General features: G+C 33.1%; 2 pseudogenes; one reads left to right on the top strand and one right to left on the bottom strand.

Annotated features, from left to right (window-relative positions):
- The first annotated feature begins 15,434 nt into the window (after positions 1-15,434).
- On the top strand, positions 15,435-16,089 carry LOC149572103 (peroxisomal 2,4-dienoyl-CoA reductase [(3E)-enoyl-CoA-producing] pseudogene; annotated as a pseudogene).
- A 133-nt stretch (positions 16,090-16,222) lies between these two features.
- LOC149572102 (U-box domain-containing protein 45-like) lies at positions 16,223-20,230 on the bottom strand (annotated as a pseudogene).
- Between the last annotated feature and the right edge of the window lie 352 nt (positions 20,231-20,582).

Below are 20,582 nucleotides of genomic sequence, written 5' to 3'. Positions count from 1 at the left end.
ATTATTGGATATAAACTTAATCATAGTTCAAGATTAAATTGTATACCTACATGATTTTTACATGTAGCTTATGCAATGTGTAACGCCCTACCAAGGAACCCAAAATAAATTAAACTAAAGTTTCACTAAGTTTGCCAAAAATATTTTTAAAAACCAAAATAACAACAAGAGATATTATAATGGAAGCAATAACTTGCATACAAAAAACAATCCATAAACATATTACATCACTTAAGGGATCAATGATGTTGAATCACATATATAAGTTTTATTAAAACTAAATTTGATACATAACAAATCCACATCATAGAATAATCACAAGTATGAATCCAATTAAATTATTATACAATTATATAGGATACAACTTGGCATACCCCCCTCCTGCCTGCCAGTTTTTTTAATTTTAGGATGGCACACATGTCCAATGGTCAGGTTTGACTTTTTCAAATTCAAATTGCCTGCATGCATAATAGGGATATGTAATAACCTTATTCTTTCTCCTTACATCCCTAAGTCTTAATTACTCATATCACATGTTATACCTTCATGAATAATTCAAGTTGCAACCATGCGACTACCCTTTTATCGCCTGGTCACTACAGTTAATGTCTTAACCATCAATTTAACCACAAATGCATGAAAAAACTATGTCCATGGTCTATGTAGTTTTACAACATTTTATGTTTACATGCAGTTTTAGGTTACAATGGTGTAACTATCAAACTATAGCAGTCATGTCTAGTGTTTTTCTTTGTTACAAGAGTTGAAGGTTGACCCAAGGTTCATGTTGCAAAATAGAAATCTAAATGTTTTGCATGATTGCATAGATTAAAGCTTAACTCATGGTTTGGGTGGCAACATTGTGAAAGTCTTGTTCACCCATTCACATGGTTAAGACATTCGAGTCAGTGTTAAGTTGTGACTGATTGATCATGGTTAAATGTTTGGCTTTATCACAAGGTCATAGGGAGCTAAGGCTAACCCTAGATTTAGGTTGCAAAGTGGCAAATGTAGTTCATCACATGATCGCTAGGGTTAATGTGTAATCATGGGTTAAGGTTGTGGAGATGTGATAGGACACCATGTAGATGAGCCTAATGATGTGGCAGTTCAATATCAGAGTGTGTTAGCACTAGGGTAGATTCTGATTAGTTGGAGGTAATGACATGGATAGTAGACTAAAGTTTTTTCTCAATCATCAGATGATGGATATCTAGGGTTGTCACTTTCTCACATATTTAAGTTGCAAGGTTTTTAACCAAAGAAAGGATAGGACATGTGTCATTACAGGCCTAGGTGGTGAAGATAGATCAAAAAAGAAAAAATCAATGGTTGATAGGTTGGAAGCTCCTGATTGGCCAAGGTACTAAACTATGAGAAGGGACATTAGTTTTATTGTGATTGTTGGATCTAGAGGATCAAAAACTATCATATTCTCACATTTTGAAGATGCTCAAACTCTAGCCATTATGAGAATACAATGAGTTTTCACGTGTCAAGGTGGGCCATGTTCATAAGGGTCTCCTTTTTGCATCATTGTTGGAGTCAAAATTCATTCATTAGATGAAGCAGATGCATTGAATTGATGTATTCCTTCAAAAAGCTTGAAGGGTCCAAGTTGCAACAATGCAAAGATCGAGAGAAGTTTTAATTTTGATCTTCACCATCAGATTTTACAGTATCAACAGCTGTCATATTTTTTATTTCTCTAGTTGCATGATGTTTAGTCAATGAAAGAATATGATGAGCTAACATGTGTTGTAGTGGGTCCCGTTCATAACATGAATTAATTAAAAAGGAGTGCTGACTGTGTGGACATGTGGCTCAGTAGGCCCCAATTCATAGTTTCTTTCATCCCATCATCACAGGGATCTAAATACTTCATCGGATAAAGGCTTCTCATTTCAATTGGTTTTGTTCTATCAAATTTGACTTCAACTTTAAATTGCAACCATGCAAAAGTTGACAACTCAATTAGAATTCAATGCTTCCCACCATAGTAAGTGATTAAGGTTAAACCATGGTTTGGGTGATGATCCTACAAAAGCCTTTTGTTCACGTGGTTGCAAAGGTTTAGGACTAACCTAGGGTTTACACAATGATGCTGTGAATGGTTATAGTTTTCATAGTTGTAAAGAGTTTAGGGTTAACTAGAGTTGAGGCCACAACTGTGTGAAAGGTATGTTAGTAGTTAGGTTCTCATTGATCATAGGATCGCAGGCATGTTATGCCATGTAAGTTTTAGCTGCAAAGATATGACTAAGGGAAAGATAACCATTTTCATGCCATCACATAGTTAGAAGGTTGTTAATTCTAAACCATGGCAATATTGTGAAGAGTCATTTTCATGTAGTCACTGGGTTGCGATAGTTAAGGGAATAAGGAGAAGACAAGTTGAGATGCAGTGATAATGTGAAATGGGTTGTTTATAGTTTCATAGGGTTAAATAACTAAGAAGAAAAAGGTGGTGAAGTCATAGACATAGTATAGTCATTAGTCAACATAAAGTTAGAAGGTTGAGCAGGGTGGCAAAAAGCTAAAAGATTAATGGTCCATGTGGCAGGCCGGATATTGAATACATTTGATTTGTTAATGTGTCTAATTTGGCATGTTGAGAAGGAAACATGTAGATCTTTAATAAAGAATCAATTTTTTATCACCTACAACCACCTTTTATGGTCTCTATGACTGGTAGACATAAAGGAAATTCCTATTGCCGCTTGGTTATCCATCTACCTAGCCAAAACGATAATGGTTTCTATTTCTATCTTCTTAAGGCTCTATTTGATGAAAAATATGTTTTTCTTGCATCTAGATGTGTACCAAGATTAGATCTTCCCAAATTTGTAGTGATTTTTCTTTGTAACTTTAATAGTAGTAGTTGAGTTAAGCTTCAGGGTAGAAGCTATCTCAGCTATGCTTGAACTATAAAAGCATGTTTTGTGACTCTTCCAAGGGTCAGATGAATTTTCTCTAATTATATAATAGTAGTATTCTATGCTCTGTTGCTATAATTTCTTTTTGTTTATGAATGAATGTAATTATCTACTATACCTCATTCTCCTATCAATATTAGTGCAAAATCTTCTTGCCTATGTTGATTTTTTTTTTTTCATTATTTAATCTACATGACAATATCTACTTTTTCTACTTGGATGTTATAGAGTGAAGTCCCTTCCTTGTATCATCTCATTTGGTTCTTGATTTGCATGTGATTGTTGAGTTAATACAAAGGTTGAATCAGTGTATCTAGAAATTATATTGATGAGTAGTGCATTGTTCGATAGAGATAAGGTTGAAAAAACTATTTAGGTGCATAACCCCATTTAGATTAGATTAGGTAGTTTAATTTCGTGCATCTTCTTCTCCTTTTTACTCTCAAGAGTAGTTAGGTGCATCCTGATAGTAAGGAAGATGACTTTCTTTGGAGATTCAACCTTAGAATGTAAGCCCCACACTTGGAGGTCATTTCTATGTTACATGAGGTCACCTGAGAAGTATACCTTAGGAAAGGGTGTAGACTTTTGTGTTAACAATAACAAGAATGCATAATCATCCGCTGTATAGGGCACAGGGTATGGAAAGCTCAAAGAATATACATCATGATTTAATTACAATCATCTCTTAAGATATCTGATAATCAAGCACATTATGACAAAATATAACCATCCAAAAAATATTACATCAAAATGAAAGGAACAATTGTACAAGCACATCCAACAATGATATCCAGCTCTCAAATCTCAATGCTATAAGAAACACTACCACTTGACCTCATGGAACCTAAATGGCCCACTCCCACCATGCTAAGGAGATAGTCTCAAGTACTAAATAGATATCAATCCCAAAGTCATAACCAAGGTCTAAGTCAAGGAAAACATGGTAGAAATCTATCTCAAAGGTATCAAGACACAGATAACATCTAAACTCAGAGGCAACAAAGACACATAGGAAATCTACTATGTAAGTGGGCAAGTATCATCACATGAGTCAGCTCTATAGTTACCCTAGCAACCTCTCTAGACTCTAGCCCCCTAGTGAATCTATGTAGGATCAATATCCTTTCACATAGACAAGGTATACTAATAAGGTATGGTGGCAACTACACATTATCTCTACTCTCATCCTAGCTTATACTAGCACTTGAGGTGTGGGCGAGGAAAAATACTAACTATTTTAAATTCATTTTAAACCCACTTAATAAAATGTTATCACTTATTAAAACAACCTACAATGAGTTAGCCAAGAAGCCACTTTAGGGCCTTGGCTTCCATTGCAAGCCACTTCCCAACAAACATAAAGACAACCTACCCTAACCTCACAATGGCAAAAAGTCTCATAAGATCACAATAACACACATTAGTTCTTATACAAGAAAATGGAAAGCACCAAAAGATAACTAATTGAAACTCATAGATTTCAATAAAATCACCATATAACTATTCATCCCTAACTCAAAGATCACATCACAAAACCATGACATCACATGACATCTTTGAAATAATAATTGCCAAGCCTCTGGTAAACATCCAAAACTAGTCAACACACTAAGTCAACCCCAAACCCAACACAAAGTAAAATGTACATCATAGAAGGAGTAGTTTCATAATTTTGTTTGGTTTTGAAAACATAAGTTTGGTTTTTTTTTTAAAATAGAGTTCCAGGTTTCCATTCCCAAATGTCATAAATACTAATGTTTTCGAATAAACAAAATTAATAGAATTTCCCTACTCTTAGGAACCATTTCCTTATAACTGAATCCATTTTCCTTTTAAACAAAATAACACCCTCAATAAAAACAAAAACACATAAACTATTTAACAATGTCCCATGATTATGTATTATTATTATTAAAATTTTATTAAGTATCATTAAGTTATTAATAATTATTATTAAATTACTAATAAAATAATATATAAATATCTTATTTACTAATAACAATAATCATTAAATTTTTTAATGATAACTAATATTAATATTAATAACAATTAATAATATTAATATTAGTAAGAATATTATTAATATAATAATAATACAAAACATATATAAAATAAAATAGTTAATAATTATATGCGATTTCAAAATGCATTCCCCAAATGGGGAGGGCACTAGTCGACTAGCTGCTTGGGCAACTGCTACTTTGGGTGATGATACTTGCCCACTCACTCTCATTTTAATTTATTTTTTAAACAACACCCCCCATCCTTATTCAAAATGAAACATGATACCCATTTACAAGAAAAAAGAATGAAATCTTAGACATATAAAAATTATTGTAGTAATTTTTGTTGATATATATATATATATATATATATATATATATATATATATATATATATATATATATATATAAACAAATCTATCAATAGATCTAATAGGAAAACAAATACAACTATCAATTTGTAAAGTTAAAGTATTGGTATTCTTTTCCAAACTCCATCCCAAATCTAATCAATCCAATTACAAATCACCAAATTTCTCAAAAAAGGGTTTCTAATCTTAAATTATTTCATAGATGTTTTCAAGAATGGTAAATTTTAACACAAGGTTTTCAACCCGAATTAAGTTCTGAAAACAAATCCATACAAACATGGAGAAGAAAAAAATTTCAAAGAGGAAAGTGCTACACAAAACTCAACAAGATCCTATGTTGATCTAATGGTAACCAATCAGATGCTAAGAGCTCGCATGAAATTCCCATCCTTTCAAAAATCCTCTTTCTCAAAAATTTTCTCTTCCAAACCCTATGTTTGTAAAAATTATTGAGTTGTCATTTTGCACGATGCTTAATAGTAGGAATATTTTTGAATTCCTTTCTTGAAAATTTAATCTAGGATCAACTCAAAGGTTCTGGGTGAACTTGCGACCTACTGAAATCCACTCAGTTAAAGATAAATGTGTTTGTTCATAGGGAGGCTTTTGCTGGTTCTAACCAATTTTAGATAAGATGTTTGATCTACTTGCTATCTCAAAAAGTAACCATAAAATAAATATATATTTTATTTTAATTTCTAGTTTTATGATGAACACAATTTAATGATGCAACTATATGAATTCTCAATTTAACCAAGTGTTAGAAAAGAAAATAAAAAAGATAGGGTAATGAGAGATTAAAGCAAATGACTTGAAAGGTAAATTTCTAATAGACATAAACCACAGTAACAACACATCTATGAGTTAAATCATTGAAAAGATTAGGTAGGAAAACAATGAAAATAGGAGCAATGCTTCTTCGAATCTGCTAATACAATCATCGATGGGAACTTAATAATAATTGAAATATGTTTCACTCATCAAATCGCAAGGCCACAAAAAGTGTGCACATGTGAGACAAGAAGCTATGTAGGAACATGATGGGGACACAACCCAACAACAGAATGGACACAATAGAAAAGGGAAATTATATTAACTGAGAAAATAAGCTAGTACAAACAGTGCAGAGAAAATAAACTTCAAAACATGCCCTACGGGCTTACAATAACATAAATCTCGAGAATATTTCTCCTTTTAGCACCTCCTCTCAAGCTCCAATCCCAACTGCCTTTTACAATGCCAGAAATCTCCTTAAATAGACCCCGGAGGGTTAAGGACTAGGAGTACATTCTAGAAAGTGCTAGTAGGCATCCACCGACAAAATAGAAGGTTCTAGAAGCTGCGTTAGAAGTCGGTGCAAATCTAGAAGAATCCAGAAACGGTAGCCGAACTTTCGGGAGGCATAACTTTTGAACCGTAGCTCCGATTGACGAACCGTTTACATTTTCGAAAAGCTCTTGAAGTGCTCTATAGCCCTATGGACAAGCTTCACTCATCCCCCATTTTTTGACCCTTTTCGAGGTCATTTAATGCCCCAAACCTGACTTCGAAGCATTCTTAGGAGGTCTCCAAAACCTGAAAAAATGCAATAACTTTCAAACCGTGGGGCCTTTTGACCTGATTCTTTTTTTGGAATGCTCTAAATCTCAATTACATTCATCTGGCCAAGTCAAACCTTCTAGTTTACCAAAATGATGTCCCAAATACATGCTCCTATTTTTTTTGGGATTTTCAAACGCACTGATAGTTGAACTATGAGAGTTGGAACCTTTATTTGAGCCAAATGGGTATCCAAAAATGTAAAGACATGAAATAGAAACTAAGTCTAAGTACATTTTTTTTTGGGTGACACAGGATTGCCCTTATACCTCTGGATGCTCCTGCATCAGAACAATAGGTGATCTCTTCTCCAACTTGGTACATCAAAAGAATTCATTAACACGAGGCAAACACCAAAACTAAAAGATTGCACAATAAAATCAACACAAAAAAACCATTGGCTCCATTATAATTCATGAAAATGCATTCACAAATATAACACACTCTGAAAAGAATAACTACACTAAGAACGAGAGCACCAATAGCATATGTTATTGCATCAAAATAATGGTTGCGAGTACATATTACATCCCTATATTTATAAGAAATCATCCCCTTAATTTGTGTCGAGAGTGAAATATCTCTTAATGCAAAAATATGCTTATAAAATAATACCTTTATGAAAAGCATACCTAGTGCACCTTGTGCACCTTCATGGCAAGTTCAAAAAATATAAAATTTTACCAAGTGTCAAATTGTATTTTTAGCTTATGGGTTTTCTTCCTTTTTATACCAGAGCGATGTTTGGATGTTTGCTCTTAAATTTCTCTATAATCTGTCACTTGGGTAGCATCTAGAAAATTAAAAGCTTCATATTTCTCCTTCACTACAAGCTGGTAATTGCTAATTTCTATATGTGTAGACATAAAATTATCAAGTCTAGCTCCAATAATACCTTTGTTAGTTTTTGGTGATTGATCAGGAAAGTACTATACATACTTCATAAATTGAAAAAAATTGGGCCATGGCTGATGTTGTGGTTGACATATGGCCGACATGTTGTAACCCTAAAGTGGCATAAAATTACTTGTATAAAAGGGCTTAGGGTTAGGTGTTTTATAGTGAGTGATGCAAAAATTGGTTCTTGCAACGGTATTGAGTTGTAAGGGATTACAAATTGTAACCAAGTTGTAATCACTAGATCGTAATAATATTGAACTTGTTGTTTGGTGGACATAGCCCAGGGATTGGGTGAACCATGTTAAATCTTGGTGTCTTGTGTTCTTTTCTGTGTGATCTATTATTTATATTTGCATGTAATTGTTATTTCTATCTGTAGTTTAATCCTAATAATCTCTCAAGTTCTGAATGCTTTTCTGATATCTTCTTTTGATGAAGCATCTTCAAAGGTTTTCTAGAATTGTTGGACAGTTGATTCCACTAAAATGAGTTTAGTCTTTGAATCATCTTTAAATATATCAAGGCAAGAATTGCTATAATACTTCTTAGCTTCCAAAATTTTCTCTTAAATTTGATCCTTGAGCTTTTGTATCCCTTTGTGTAATGTTTCAATTGCTTTATTACTAGGCGCAATCTTCTCTATCCAATCTTCTTATTTATCTAGCTCTTCCATTGAGTACACTTTGATGAGCATATGATACCTTTGACCTTTTATTGATTCATGTGATTGAAGTTCTTTCCCCTAGGTATGTACCTCATCCATGAGCTCAAAATCCTGGTTTAATATAGATATTAGTTTATCCACATTAGACTGAATATGGTTCACTAGTGCATTTCACCCTATTTTTTGACCTAAAATTTTGACCATCTATTAAAATGTTTTAAATTGGTCAAAATATGAAAGAAAAATATCTTTTTTAAAAAAAAATCCATGCCTGTGTTGGTCAAAATTTTGACCAACATGAGCTTAACATGAAAAAAACATGAGTTTTGGATTGGATGTTATTCAACTCAAATTTGCCCGCACCAAAATCTCTCTTCCGATTACGCTATTGGGGGGTCAGCTTATCAAGACCTTATTCAAGTGTATGACATGAGATGACTCCTCTCAAAGACAATAAGCTTTCCTCTTCCACTTAGCAATGGCAACCATCAAATAATTTTAACGCGGAGCACGCAGGAGCTGCACAAGCACAAGAATTGGTGAATGTGATCGATTGTATTTTGGGGCTCTTAGCATGTGAATGAAGGCCATTAATGTTCAAATGACAATGAATGGAAATGAGTTCTTTTTCTCACACTTGCAGATGGATATATGGATTTTAGATTTCAAAGTGGTGATTTTTGTTCAGAGCATTTATGATTGATTTCAAATTTTGACAGTATGGAGTCACGAGGTTATGGATATCAAGAAATCTATCATCCAAAGGAGTTTGAGGTTCATCAAGAGGCTTATGAGTTTTGTGGAGAATGGATTTCTGACTAAAATTATTGTGGTTAGAGTTGGAGATAGAGGATGCAAGAACACTGCCACTAGCGAAGATGGGATTTTGCCAGCCATTGGGGTGTGATGAATCCAGTCCTTCCTCAACGCATCAGGGACCACAGTAACCCTAATCTCTTTCTTTTTCTCATTATTATTAGTAAATAAAATCATCTATTCCTATTAATAATTATTCTTGGACTAATTATCTTGGAGTTCTTCTGCAATGCTCTATTGATATGTGGGTTTTGTTTTCACCCTATCAGTGGATCTATCACTTAATTATCACAAATTGTAAACCCATGACGTTGAAAGTTACAATAAATAAGCCCCAAATATTCAATATCCATGATATATATCTAGGACATCAAGGATTTATTGAGGGTTTTGAAATTTATTGTAACTATCAAGAAGGCATAATGAGTGGCTGAATGTATCTCTTGGACTTGAAAAAATACTTGATACCTATGTCTTGTTCAAGTTTTCAATAGTCGTACTCATTGTAATTTTTTTCTCAGCTTTAAGTTTTTAAACAATCTTTAGAGATTAGATAGATTTGTTCAATTATGTGATAGTAAGTTTAACTTGGAGTGTTTGGTTATTGCTTTCCATGGGAGATCAACTGTACGTTGTGAATGAAGCTACTTCACAGGCTTCCTGTTATATATCTCAAAATTCAATACAGTGGCAATGTTAAATGTTTTGTATAGTAAATAATACTTCATACATTCACTTGTATGATAACCTGGTGTCTATATACTGTGTAGGTGATTTTATCCCATGACGAAGACCCTCCAGTTGTTAGAATAATGGGTTACAGGTAATCTTTGGTAATATATTGTTTTAAAAAGACAAATGTTCTTTTGCATTTTTTTTGATGACAATAATATCTACTATAAAGTATGGATTTAATGATGACAGATATCCATATTGGTTCTCTATAATGATAGCATTTGAAATTGATATATCTATTTCTTATAGTTCCCAACATAGTTAGAGATACTTTAGGCACTCATCTTTCTGCTATCATCGTTGGCTGTACTTTTGACTAGACTTCTATTTATCTGTTGGTCATTCATAAACATTAATACAATTTCTTTCTTTCTATTAAATTATGAATTATTATTTTTGTTCCTTGTCCAAGGTAAAGTAACAATAAAATAAGGACAACGAAGGTCCATACAATTAAAGTGACACAATAATATGTCTTTCGTAGCTTATTGTTTGTATATGGTTTTGTTAAAAGCTAGGAAATTGATGAGAATGTGGCTGAGAAAAGAGATGTACAATTATATCAAAAGTGCTTTACCTAAATAGGTTAGAGGAAAGATTTAATATATAATCTTTTATAGATCAGTGATGTCCAAATCTAGTAGTAACACATAATTTACATTTGGCTGCAGATTATGTACCATAGTGATTGAAATTTCATGTTTATATACACTTTTCATAGTTCTACATCTTGAAAGCTGAGGCAAGATGGTTAAAACATATTTTAAGCACTATTATTCATTTTATTTGGTGACTTCCCAATGACAAATAAGAGAAGCTAAAAATGGTGATTGGAAGGGGTGGAATCCATTGCTGGTCCTCGGGACCAAGTCCACATACCATTCATCAAAACAAGTAAAAGCTTGGGAACAACTCTACTTAAATGCTACACCCACATATTCAAGTTTACTAATCTTAGCTCAGTCAAAATGTGAAAAGAATAAAATTAGCAGATTTCATTTTCAACATTCCATATTCAAGCATCCCATCTTGAGTTCCAGCCATTATAAAAAAGAAGAATGGGTAGAACTCAGATCAAAATTGATATTTTGAACTCAAGATCATCTATTAATTGATAGCCTATGGGATTTCTATTAAGTGTAGTTAAACAAGGATATGAAAACATTACATTCTGCTACAAAATATGGGATTCGATAATAGACAGCCCAAAATTTATTTTTCGTTTTATTATTTTTAGGCCTTGATGATAAACTCTACAATTTGAATAGCAAAATCAAGGCTATTATTAAACCAAAAGGCAAGTGATTCTTAGGGCTATTCTGTATATATTTCTTATTTTGTGTGGGTGGGTAGTCAGTGTTTAGGACATGTTGATTATTTATTGGTTGATTGATCATTCTCTATTGAAGATAGTTTGCAAAACTAATGCATATCTTTAATTTTTACTTTTAAAATCAATACAAAACTTCTTAACTTCGTCGTCTTATCAATCCAAAAAAAACAAGGAAAAACCTAAAATAGAAAATATTCATTTAGAAAATGACTTATACGTAATGATTTACAAGGTTTGATGTTGAATTTAGAGTATGTGATAGATAAGTTGAAAATGAGGTAGATGGCATGACCTTTTACTTTCAATCCGTCAAGTCGATTTGAATCTCATTCTCTACTCTTTCATTTTCTCTTTTTTTATTTGCTTGGTTGACATTGATATCCCCTATTACTATCATCTCCATCAGTGCTATGAGCTTTTTTGCTATCTCCAAAGCTTTTCTTATCTTGTCTTCCTCGAATTCTCTGGCCCACTTGTTGGAGTGTTTTATCAGCAAATCTGGTAATTGCTGAACACAGCCCTGAATAAGCTCTCTAAAGCAACCCATCATTTCATTTCCCAAGCCAATGATTAAAATGTTACCGTCCTTAGAATTATTATCATTTTCCAATTTAGAGATGTAAGAATCTAAGACAAGGATGTAGACAAAATGTCAGCTCTTGTTTAGTGCATGTTTCTTATAGTATTGATGCTTTTATTTTTCATCTCTCCAGAGGAACATAGTTGTTATTGCAATTGGGACAAATAATAGTAAGTATAGTATCGTTATTACAATTATGATCATGAAAATTAGAAGTAGGACTCCAAGGCATCTGACCACATACCCAAGACACACTACAAGATAGTCAACCACATATCCATCTACACCGGTCAGCGATTTAATCACAGGCTCCTGCGATTCATTCACAAGCTCCTGTGATTCGTTCACAGGCTCTTGCGACTCATTTGGAGGCTCTTGCAATTCATTTGTAGGCTTCCATTTTGCTCCCATTTGTGCAACCATTCATCTAGGCATTTCCACATTTCTAGAATCAAGATGAATGGCCAAATTAATATGAGAACGAATCCTGAAAGTGTCACAGAGGAAACATTATCTCCAATTTTACACTCTGAGTTTTCATCTCCTTCTCTAATTCTTCTTTCTCTTCCTTGAGGAAATAAAAAAGGTGTTGAATTGTTGTAGTCCATTGAGCATCTCCTCCTCCATGCTGCTCAATTTTTGTTTCTAACCATCTCATGTGCTTGTCAACTTCCAAACTCATCTCAAAAGATTCAAAGTTACATGAACCAAACATATCCATCGGTTGAATGGCTATGTTCTTAGGGAAGTCCATAGATTCTAATAGATCTTTTATTTCTTTATAAGCTTTAATCATATCCTCCACACCAACATCCATCTTCAAATCCCACTCAAACTTTGTCAGTAGCCTCACCATGATATTGATTAAGGCCACTATTGTCATCTTAAATGACCAATTGGAATTCTGAAGCTGTTTTAGAAAACTTCCACCTTTTCCACCAGCATTTAATACCTTGAACAATTCTTGGCTCTCTTAGATTTCTTGATAAACTTCTTTCATGCAAGGCTTTCTTTGGTTATAACATTTCAGATGATATTTCCATAAACAGTAGAATTTTATCACTTATTTTATCACTGCTTTTGGTAGAATTTTGGTCTTCATTAGAATTTTTTTGAAATCACTTTTGTGCTATTAAATTGCTTTGAAGACCTCTTTCTAATCTTGAAATAGTAGTGGGGATCTCTTCTAAGTGGCAAATTAATTAGGGCATTTATTGCCACTTAATGAGTCCTTGAACTGATATTCTCAGTTTTATTGTATTTTGAACCATGGGTAGGATGTATGTAATTGCAACGGTATCTTATTTGATCAATTAGTTTATCTAATTTAATTGGAATTTGATTTTTGTTGTGGAAAATTAATTGGGGTCATGCAATACTTGAAATCTTGCCAGTGAGAAGTTTTGAGTCTAATATTAAGGGCTGATATTATTGCTGGTCAATAACATGGGGAGGCTATTTTTGGTATAGCTAAAGGGGTGGATTTATGTCTACAAGTCCTACAACAGTCATCTTGCAAATATTGATGAGGTTATCTCTAAGGTAGGCAACTTGTACTTGTAGCTTGGATTTTGCATAGGAATCACATTAATCTAAATTTTATTTGGGCTTTAGTCAGGTGAAATGGAGGGGCATTCAAGAATTCTTTAAAGTGGATGACTATGCTTTTGATTTCTTATGTGTCTAATTTGTCAAGGATATTGTTTGAAATAAGCCCATGCATTCATTGATTCTGGACTTTCACATTTGCTAAGGTTATTTTACTTGTGTATTTTTAAAGCATCTTAATGCAACCTCCACAACTAGTCATTGAACTAAGACATATCTTCCTCATGTATGTTGGTATTAAGGACAAAGGGACCTACATGGCACATAGTCATTTAAAGACTTTTTGACATTTTGTTAGTAGGGGAGTAGTGAAGGGTATAATCCTCCCATGTTGAGATTTTCACTGTCTAGCCACTTGTCCTATTGACAAAGCATTTTGGGACATGTGATGCTCTATATGTTATCCTTGTTATTTAATTTTGACCAATGTAGGATTTAATTCAACAACAATCCAATTATATATTTGTGTTAAGTAATTGAAGGCTTCTACCAATATTTATGATTACATTTCATTTAGAAATTTGATTGTATTACTGTGAGTTTTCATTTCAAAAATTTCATTTTTCCTCATATATGTTGCAAATAACTACAAGAAAAGGGGGTACAATCACCACACAAGCATCTTTAGTCATCTGGTAGTAGGAGGAAAGGATGTGTAATCCATTAGATTTACAATTTCACCCTCTTTCTTGGGTCATATATTATATTCATGGGTCAATGGGTTTGACTCAAAAAATGTACAGTTGAATCGTGATAGCAATATCACAATTTGACTTGCTATGGAAAATATCTTAGGCTTATCTATTTATGAGCTCAAGGGGCTTTCTAATGAATGGTTCATAAGGCACAACACTTATTGTAGGTTTTGCAAATGGGATTCCAAGTAGAGTTATAAGCTGAGCTCAAGACCAAAGGGTAGCTTCACATTACGACCACATTCCTTAGCCTAATCTCTTAGGTATGGTAGCTTTGTTCATTCTAGCCAGTAGTATTCCTCAATTTCAAATGCACATAGGGGCTCTATTCATCCTTAAATTTTATGTGTTAGGGGCATGGTGCTTTATTTCCATCTTCCTACAATTTTTTTTTAACTTTTTCTATCTCTAGTCCCTTGTGGACATTAATATAATTTTCTTTTCTTGCTATACACAGGGTCTAGTTTGACTATTTTCTTTTGAGAGTTTATCCTTAAGTTTATTTGGTAATGCTAAACTATATTGATCTTTAAGCTTCCTTTGGAACTCAATGATTTCTTTTTTGAGGGTGATTTCTATTTACTTGTTCTGCCCGCAGTTTCCATTGTCTTCTTTCTCATGGGACATGACAATATCATAGGCATAATCTTCTTGGTTATTTGGAATGTGCCTTGTGATCCATGCCATGGAGGATCCAATTTAAATCCTTTGTATGATGATAACTTATAAAGTGGCTATAAACCCCAAATGTAATTCCTTCAAACAAAGAGTAGCACAAGAAATTTATTTAAGTTTTTCCATAATCTGTACAATATTTATTAATTATTGTGTATTATAGTCTTTCACAATTATTATCTCAAACATGGATGATCTAATGAGGGTATTGAAACTTGTGGATGAGAAATGACTGAGTGCTTCATGGGAGTACACATAGGGAGACTACAATTTGAGTATTTTCCATTGTCTAAGCACGCATGTTGTTGATTAGCTATGCTATGGAAAATGATGGGGAACGAAATTCAAACTGGTTTCCTAACAAGGTTGAGTGATTTATTGAAGTTTCTTTGACATTGATGTTCTGTGGAATAGTGCCAAGTCACTTGGATGTTTGAATTGATCTCTCTGTTGAAGAATAATTTCTTAAGGACTTGTTTTTGAAGGGTGTAGATGACTCATACTTTTTAGTTCATTATGACGTATGTTGATGGAGGAAGTGCTAAGTTTTTTCAACTCTTTTTAGATGTTTTAGGTTTTCCCCCTAACTATGGCATGAAGTTAGATAAATTACATGTGGTTGCAGTATTGCATATTGATGCTGTTGGCACATTTACAATGAGTCAAGCAACATTGAAGTATTTGAGGGGAGGTGGAATTGGAAAGCCTCCTTTAGAGGCTAGTGTTATTTTAAACTTAAGTGCTACAATACAGTACCTCAGCTTTCTGGTATCAAATTCATGTCTCTGCTGCAAAGGTTCTTTTTAAATCATTATATTCTTCTTGGATTAAGATTTGAATTAACTATTTAATAAATTTAAATGTTTCAGCATAAAAATGAGAGTCATTTTACTTACATAATAATTTAAACAAGTTATCTAGCAAAGTTTTATTTTGTTTACATGCAGCTGTTGATAGTCTTACAAGATCTATGGCTTTAGAGTGGGGGACAGATTATGGAATACGTGTAAATGGTATTGCATCTAGTCCAATTGAAGGTATTCTTGGAATGGACATACTTTCACCCAAGGAATTCCTAGGCGATCTTCAGAAAAACCAACCTCTTTATAAAGAAGGAGAAAAATGGGATGTTGCTATGGCGATCATCTATTTGGCATCTACCACTGGTTAGTATCTCTTGAACCTATCTAATAATCAATATTCAAACCTACAACTCTGGCCTCATGTTGATATTTGCCTACAAGTCTACAAAATAATGTTTGAATAATATAAGAGGGCATTTGTTGATTTCAAAGTACATAATTTCAAAGTACATCTCTTAAAACTAGCTAATAATGGTCAAAGCTCTAGGTGCATAGCAATGAGAGTATAGCCACCAATTGTTCTTGTTCCTTAGGGTGCCTTTATCAAGAAGCTCTACTATAGTCACGATGCAACCATTAGTATTGGCAATCACTATTCTTCCATATTCAATGGTAGCTAGATTATATAAGATGCTAATGCAAATTTCTATAAAATGAACTTCACAGACAGTGAGGAGATGAACAATCTTGGAAACAACATCTGCTGACACCATTCTAGACTAATTTTCAACATTTGTGGATAAATGGTATAATGAGTTTGGAGCATCTTGTCTACATTGGTAGGAGTTTAAGCTTAGCAGTTTAATTAGGCAAGGAATAGCTCCCAAGGAACCAATGCTTGCCTTATTGTCATCCCAACTAGATAGCGCTAGTAAAATTGACAATGCTACTTCAGCTGCTTTCGAATCAAGAAGATTCAATAACAATGGTACTACACCTGAAGATAGAATTGATGCCTTGTTCCTACAAAATAAAAATTTCAAGAACACTGTAAGAAATTTTTCATAGATATTACATGAATACATTTAAACAATTGATTGCTATAGATGGTTGAATGAAATGCCAAAAATTGTTTCAACATTTCAGATTAAAATTGTCTACCTATTATTGTTCCAAGTTATTTTGAGAAGTGCCAATGCCCTTACTTCTTGAGCCTTCATATCTAGTGCATCTACAGAAGACTGCAAGAAATTCACAAGAGAAGAAATAAAATGATTGACACCCATATAAGAGCAAGCACCATCATCCTTACACAATAATACAACTTCCAGTGTAGTTGCACACTGTACTCCTAAACTTGATGAATTAAGGTTTGCAAGCAACCTTTCATACTTTTCAATACTCTACTTTTCTATATTTTGAGCGTCCACCATATTGTAAGTCAAAAAAGGGTTTGTACAACTGATTTGTATCAATTTTCCTTGTATAGATAAAACTGTGGACTCAAAGGAGATGTTATGATCTAAAGTGGGAGTTGATAAAGCACCAACATCTCTCTCACCAAAATTTGCAACTTGGTCATCATCTAATGATCCCACCTTGACTCTTTTCAACCGACCATCAGCAACACTTTTCATGGAATCTGACCACTCCCATCTCCAGTATATCAGAGGCAAAGAAGTTGGGGGAGGTGGTTCTGGAACTTTGATACCATTTTTCTCACACCAACTCCCAATTAGTCCCTTCACATAGTAGTTAGGAGTGACAAAAATATACGATAATTTTTGTTGTGTTTTTGGGCATGTATCATTACCCTCACTAAAACATTTCTCTATGCATACTCTTTCATATGTTTGACCAGAGAAAATGATCATAGGATCCAACATTAACTATAAGGAAATTGGACATCTAAATTCTTCAGGAACTGCTGGCAACATTCCCATGGAACTTCTAAGAGTTTCTTGGAACCTAGTTTGAATGACTGGATTTTAGAATCATCCTGGTCCCTCCTCCTACTATTAACATGAGCTTCATCCAAAGAATAGTTGACTATAGGAGAACATGGATTAGAGTACTGAGAATTGGCATCATCCATACATTCATTTCTGAAAAGCTTGTTGTATTTTCTTAGGATGTGTAGGAGGTATGAAATAATTGATTCTTTTCTCTTGTCATCCTCACAATGAGATTTATCAAGTTGCTTCCTCAAACTTCTCTTCTCCATTGAAATTGTTTTAGGAGATACTATTCCCAACCTTGTAGTTGCTTGATTGAAAGCTTCTAGTTCTGATATATGATTTAGACCACTGACATCCTTGTCCTACTGCAACAATGTTATAAGATCCCTACCGATTTCCTTTTCTGTGGGTTCAAGAGAAAATGTTTCTTGTTCAAGCTCCTTGAAAATTTTAGTAATTTGCACAAAAATATAACCTTTGATATATATTAAATTAATAAATACTAAACAATATACCATTGCATATAATTTTGACTGCACTTTCTAAAAAGAACAAGTATAACACATTATGATAAAGTTAAAATTTATCTTTCCAATCACATTTAGTATATATTGGAACAAACCACTTGAACAATAGAATTAAAACACAAACTTACCAACAAAAGGAAAACTATGATGCACAGAATTTACCAAAATATTTTACTTATTCATCAACATTATTTTATTCATAACATGCAAGTACTAAAATAAGCCATGGAAATATATAAATAAAAATATACATAATTCACAATCTTCACACCTGCCAAGCTAGATTATGTGGTACAAGGACTTCAAGATGCTGTAAACCCTGAAGCAAATCATCTTTAACCCTTTCAAATTTGATTAAAACTGCATCCCTTGTTATTGCCTAGCAATGTATCATATATGAGACAAATTTTTATTTAAACATTGAATAAGTCAATGAAATGTACACATTTGAAAAATAGAGCATAATTTTGTTAAGTAATTGCATTTTAATTATGTCTCACGTATCTTATTTTCCATAAGCAAGAGAAATGAGTTGGAACTCAATTAAGAACCGAGTTTAGAAAACATAAACCATTTTAAAGTCCGACTAATTAGATAATTCAAAATTTTTGATACTTTTGTATTAATAGGTTGTGGAAAGTATTTTTTGTACCAAATTATAATCTTATTGCATCTTGATCTAATTTTTTTACTTCTTTAAAAAAATTTTATAGGGTACACATTCCTTTTCTCCCATAAGTTGACATTCTTTGAAAATTTGGTTATGTGTAGTAAATATTACATACCAAATAGATTTTGCTGTAGTCTCCACAATGTTGAAGAAGGGATTTTTCCTTTTCAACAGCTAGATGAAATGCACATAAGGACTAAAGGCCTAACTTACAACGTGGATGAGTTTCTTCTATGGCAGGAAAGATTTTCATCATCTTACCAACAAGCCTAGCAAGTTGCCTACACATACCTCCATGTAGCTGCACATATTTGAGAATAAAATGAAATCATCAAAAAAATTGGAGTACCTTTTCTTTAACTCTCATGTGTACTCCCAATTATAAGTTCAATAAACAAAACCAAAAATATAGTTTCAAAATGTGATAGTACTTAGCAATCATGCAACTTTTACATTTTAGATGCAATAGTCAACATAAATTTACTCAAACCTTCACTTAAGTTATTCCTGTGCTATATAAATGCATTCTTGCACAAGAATCCTACCACATGATGTGAATTCCTAGATTTTGAATATCATGTAGGTGGAGTACCAATTAATGTTTCACCAGATGTGCAAAATCCATAGATCAGAGAAGGAAAATACCAAGAGACACTGTTGCACATGGAAGAAAGAGAAAATGTAGACAACCATATACTCCAAATAAATCCAAAAAAGATAGAAGAAACAATTAAAGAAAACATCCTACTAGGAAAGAAAACAAGGCAATAATTATTCAAATAAAAAATTGAGGCAATAATGGACGAAGGCAGAAGCATGGGAAGCAAAAATAACAGGATAATACCCCAAATAAAAATAAAAATATAGGAGCCATTAGCGTGAACTATGAACAAAACAAGTAGGCAACATGTTGAAGTTAAGAAAGGATCAATGAACATTGAATACAAAAGAGTTGTCAAGCAATACTCAAAAGAGCTACTTTCAAGGCCAGTCATTCAAGTATGATGAGAACTACTGTACTTAAGAAAATAGGTCTGCTCCTCATTTCAAAATCTATAAAAGGTTTATACTTGAGCAAAGTAGACAGATCTTGCAGTTAAAGCCCACAGATAGAATAACACTCATCTTGTTAATTATCTAACTTGCTAGCATGCACAGAAGCAATCATAAGTATTGATCACAAACAAAAGTCCAAATTCACAAAGTTTTTCATCTAGTTGTTTCATAGATACTAACAGTGTGTGTGCAAGAATGTACGTACTTCAGGTGAGTACTTTAGAGAAAGAGAGAAAGATACCTTTGCATCATTAGCAGTTGAGAAGATTTTCTCTACAACTTCTTCTATTCACTCCATCAAAGCACTAGACTGCATTATTTCAATGAATTAGTAAAATCATGAGCACATCTCTCTCTCTCTCTAAGTATATTTGAATCTATCTAGTCTGTTTGAGAAAAAAAAACGTATGTTAATTTTTAAGTATTTAAAATTTCTCTATTTTGAAAAATGCTAATTTAATTTTTTATTTAAGGCCGAGTCATTTTTCTTTTGGCCTGGTAAAATTGAAGTAAATGCTAAAAATCATTGTTGAAAGAAAAATTTGTTAAGAAATAGAACCCAATCTATTAAGAAATATAACCTGTACCATACCCATGTAGAACTGTTCTTTCTTTCTCGAATATTTTAAGCTACTAAGTCTTTTAGGTCT

The sequence above is a fragment of the Cupressus sempervirens genome, chromosome 2 (genome assembly GCF_028749045.1).
Source record: "Cupressus sempervirens isolate cs-2001-9-10 chromosome 2, ASM2874904v1, whole genome shotgun sequence".
Lineage (NCBI taxonomy): Eukaryota > Viridiplantae > Streptophyta > Pinopsida > Cupressales > Cupressaceae > Cupressus > Cupressus sempervirens.
This window is presented reverse-complemented; position numbering and strand designations above follow the sequence as displayed.